This window comes from Suncus etruscus, chromosome 5, assembly GCF_024139225.1.
Source record: "Suncus etruscus isolate mSunEtr1 chromosome 5, mSunEtr1.pri.cur, whole genome shotgun sequence".
Classification (NCBI taxonomy): domain Eukaryota; kingdom Metazoa; phylum Chordata; class Mammalia; order Eulipotyphla; family Soricidae; genus Suncus; species Suncus etruscus.
In genome coordinates, this window is record NC_064852.1 from 5,397,020 (window position 1) to 5,401,955 (window position 4,936).

The 4,936-nt window shown below is 37.1% G+C and overlaps 1 non-coding gene across 1 annotated transcript; it reads right to left on the reverse strand.

Annotated features, from left to right (window-relative positions):
* Positions 1-1,462: 1,462 nt before the first annotated feature.
* On the reverse strand, positions 1,463-1,595 carry LOC126010121 (small nucleolar RNA SNORA51). The gene has a single exon (XR_007496257.1). It is a non-coding gene; the product is annotated as a small nucleolar RNA SNORA51 (small nucleolar RNA).
* Positions 1,596-4,936: the final 3,341 nt, after the last annotated feature.

Genomic DNA, 4,936 nt, shown 5'->3' on the forward strand with positions numbered 1-4,936 from the left:
TCAGGGGCCTTTCCAACACCAATATTGTCTTCCCTCTACCCTTGTTCCCAACATGCATCCCACATCCCCCTTCTTTGCCCACTGGGCTGCTATATAAGTGGTCCCCTCTGTGTCTAGCTTGTACATTGGGTATAGATTCTTTTGTCATTGCTTTGGATTTGGTGTTTAGCTCTGATCATTTTTTATTTCTACTCAATGTACATACAAGTGTTTGGTCTTGGTTTCTTAATCAAAATACTTCCTTCTTTAGCCATTCGTCTGTTGAAGGGCATCTTGGTTGTTTCCAGAGCCTGACTATTGTGAATAGTACTGCAATAAATATAGGTGTGAGAAAGGGGTTTTTGTATTGTATTCGTGTGTTCTTAGGGTATATCCCAAGGAGTGCAATAGCTGGATCGATTGGGAGCTCAATTTCCATTTTGGAGGACTCTCCATATCGCTTTCCATAGAGGTTGGACTAGACAACATTCCCACCAGCAGTGTATAAGAGTTCCTTTCTCTCCACATCCCCTCCAGCACTGATTGTTCTCATTCTTTGTGATGTATGCCAATCTCTGTGGTGTGAGGTGGTATCTCATCATTGTTTTGATTAGCATCTCCCTGATGATTAGTGACCAGGAGCATTTTTTCATGTGCCTTTTGGTCATTTGTATTTCTTTTTTATCAAAGCGTCTGTTCATTACTTCTCCCCATTTTTTGATGGAATTAGATGATTTTCTTGTAAAGTTCTGTCAGTGCCCTGTATATTTTGAATATTAGCCCCTTATCTGATGGGGGTTGGGTGAATAGTTTCTCCTACTCGGTGGGTGACTGTTGTATCCTGGGCACTATTTTTTTTTGAGGTGCAGAAGCTTCTCAGTTTAATGTATTCCCATCTGTTGATCTCTGCTTCTACTTGTTTGGAAAGTGCAGTTTCCTCCTTGAAGATGCCTTTAGTCTCAATGTCATGGAGTGTTTTACTGACGTGTTGTTCTATATACCTTATGATATCAGGTCTGATATCAAGGTCTTTAATTCATTTAGATTTTACCTTCGTACATGACGTTAACCGGAGGTCTATATTCGCTTTTTTGCAAGTGGCTAACCAGTTCTGCCAGCACCACTTGTTGAAGAGGTTTTCCCTGCTCCACTTGGGATCTCTTGCTTCTTGGTCAAAAATTAGGTAATTGTATGTCTGGGGGACAATGTCTGAGAACTCAAGCCTATTCCACTGATCTGAGGGTCTGTCTTTATTCCAATACCATGTTATTTTGATAGCTATTGCTTTGTAGTACAGTTTAAAGTTGGGAAAAGTAATGCCTCCCATTTTCCTTTTCCCTAGGAGTGCTTTAGCTATTCGAGGGTGTTTATTGTTCCAGATGAACTTCATAAGTGATTGATCCACTTCTTTCGAGAATGGCATGGGTATTTTTAAGGGAATCATATTAAATCTTTATAATTCTATGGGGAGTATTGCCATTTTTTTTGTCCCCCAATTCACAATACATACCCGGCAAGGGGCCTGTGTTGAGGTGTATATGGGGTGCCTTTACTGTACCTCCTCTTTCTATACAGCCAGTGTAAAGAACACAGCCTGTGGTAAGATTTGGGAGGCCTTATCTTATCTTTTATTTATTTTATTTTATTTCTTTTTCTTCAGGGCAAACTAAAGTTGGTTTTTTTGTTTTTTTTTTTTGTTTTTTTTTTAAAGTAAGAATTCATTTAAAGGACAAAATTGATTAACGTAATGAGGTAAACTAATATAACATAATATAGTGACATAACATAACATATAATATAATTGATATAATAATAATACATGTAAGTCAAAGAAAATTTCTGATTAAAAACACAATTTTTTTTTCATAATGGCTTACATATCTTTCACTGTAGTATTTTGGGTACATATTCACATTGAATCAGGGGAATACCCATCACCTAATATGTCCTCTTCTCAATCAAAAATCAAATATGCTGAAAATAGGCAGAGTCCTGTCTAGAGGCTTCCAACCTCAGTTTGAGAGAGGATGTGAAAAAAGTAATTAAAATACCACAACAATACACACAAAAAAATATCGAATTAAATAACCGATAAGCACCACAGCAATAAAGACAGGCACCACACAATAATCTCGGTTCTGAAATCAAATCATACTCAAGTGCAAAAAAGAAAGAGAAAAACAAAACAAAATAAAATAAAATAATATTGGAGACATCAACCGTAATCTCCACACCAAAATAAAGACGTCAAAAAAATAGATCATTTATTCTCCTCTTGCTGCTTTCGTGGTATGTGGAAGACTTCTACTTTATCTTGGATGGTAAAATCAGACCTGTTTCTAAAGATCTTGGTGGCTGTGCAGATCAGGGAATGGAGTTTATGAAGTCTTTCTTTGTGGTTCTAGCAGTTATGCTTCTTCAATGTCATTTTTTTTGTTTTTTATGTGTTCTAGGTGTTTCAGAATAGTGCTACCATTCTGTGTTTTTCTTTTGTCTTCTGACTTACTTCGTTTAACATAACATGATCTAGGTCCATCCACGTTGCTGCAAAGTCTGTGATTGTATCATTTCTAACTGCCATGTAATATTCCATTGTATATATGTACCACATCTTAATGATCCATTCATCTGTTATTGGACATCGAGGTTGGTTCCAAGATTTGGCTATTATACTGAGTGCTGCAATAAATCGTGGGGTGCATACGTATTTTGGAATGAATGTCCTTCCATCTTGGGGATATATGCCTAGGAGAGCAATTGCTGGGTCAAATGGCAGCTCAATTCTAAGTTCTTTGAGCACTCTCCAGACTTTTCTCCATAGATGTTGGACCAAGGGGCATTCCCACCAGCAATGAATGAGAGTTCCTTTCATACCACATCCTCTCCAACAAAGGTTGTTCCCATTATTTTTGATGTGAGCCAACCTCACTGGTGTGAGGTGGTATGTCATTGTTGTCTTGATTTGGATCTCCCTGATGATGAGCGAAGGTGAGCATGTTTTCATGTGTTTGTTGGCCATCCTTCTCTCTTCCTCAGAGAAATGTCTATTCATTTCGTCTCCCCATTTTTTTTATGGCTTCGTTTGGTTTTGAAGGGCTCAGGTTTCTGAGCGCTTTGTATGTTCTAGATATCAGCCCTTTATCTGATATATCAAGTGAAAAGATTTTTTCCCATTCTGTTAGCTGTCTTCTTGCATTAAGTAGGGTTTCTTTTGCCATGCAGAAGCTTTTTAGTTTGATATAGTCCCATTTGTTTATAGTTGATGCTAACGATTTTGCCATTGGTGCTCCATTCTCAAAGACCCTTTTGATATAAAGGTCTTCGAGTGTTCTGCCTATTTTATTCTCGATAAACTTTATAGATTCAGGTCTGATTTCCAGATCTTTGATCCATTTTGAGTTGACTTTTGTATAAGGAGTGAGATATGGGTCGATTTTCACTTTCGTGCATATGAGTTTCCAGTTGTACCAACACCATTTGTTGAATAGGCTTTCTTTGTTCCATTTCATATTCTTGCCTCTTTTATCAAATATTAGTTGGCTATATATCTGGGGGTTTATGTCTGGGAATTCTGTTCTAATCCACTGGTCTGAGGTCCTGTCTCTGTTCCAGTACCATGCTGTTTTTATTACTATGGCTTTATAGTATAGTTTCAAGTTAGGTAAGGAGATACCTCCCAACTTCTCATTTTTCAGAATGTGTTTAGCTATCCTGGGTCTTTTATGGTTCCAAATGAATTTTATAATTGATTGTTCTATTTCTTTAAAGAATTGTGTCTGGATTTGGATAGGGATTGCATTAAATCTATATAGCAGTTTGGGTAAAATAGTCATTTTGACTATGTTAATTCTACCTATCCATGAAGATGGGATGTTCTTCCATTTCTTTAGATCGTCTTCAATTTCTTTCTGAAGTGTTTTGAAGTTTCCCTGGTATAGATCTTTCACTTCTCTTGTAAGGTTGATTCCTAGGTATTTGATATTTTTTGATACTATCTTAAATGGAATTGTATTTTTAATCTCTCTCTCCTCAACTTCATTGTTTGTATATAAAAACGCTACTGTCTTTTGTGTATTGACTTTGTATCCAGCCACTTTACTGTATTGGTTGATTGTTTCTAGGAGTTTTTCTGTGGATTCTTTAGGGTTTTTGATGTATATCATCATATCATCAGCAAATAGAGCTAGCTTGTGTTCCTCTTTTCCTACTTGAATTCCTTTGATTCCCTTCTCTTGTCGGATTGCTATTGCTAGGACTTCTAAGGTTATATTGAATAAGAGTGGAGAGAGTGGACAGCCTTGCCTAGTTCCTGACCTTAGTGGGAATGCTTCTAGTTTCTCGCCATTAAGTATAATGTTGGCTGTAGGCTTTTCATAAATAGCTGTAACTATCTTAAGGAAGGTGCCTTCTAACCCTATTTTGCTGAGTGTCTTTAACATGAACGGATGTTGGATTTTGTCAAACGCCTTCTCTGCATCGATTGATATGATCATGTGGTTTTTGTCCTTCATGTTGTTGATGTGGTGTATAATGTTGATTGATTTGTGTATGTTGAACCAACCTTGCATTCCTGGGATGAATCCCACTTGATCATGATGTATGATCTTTTTGATGAGGTGTTGGATTCGGTTTGCTAAGATTTTGTTAAGTATCTTTGCATCAATGTTCATTAGTGAGATTGGTCTGTAGTTTTCTTTTTTGGTGGTGTCTTTGCCTTCTTTAGGAATGAGTGTGATATTAGCCTCATAAAAGGATTCCTTTTATGGGGAGGATTCCTGTTTTTTTCTATGGTTTTGAAAAGCCTATGGAACAGTGGTAATAAGTCTTCTTGAAATGTTTGATAGAATTCACCTGTAAATCCATCTGGGCCTGGGCATTTGTTCTTAGGGAGTCTTTTAATTACGTCTTCAATTTCCTCTGAAGTGATTGGACTGTTTAGAGTTTCTAGGTCTTCCTT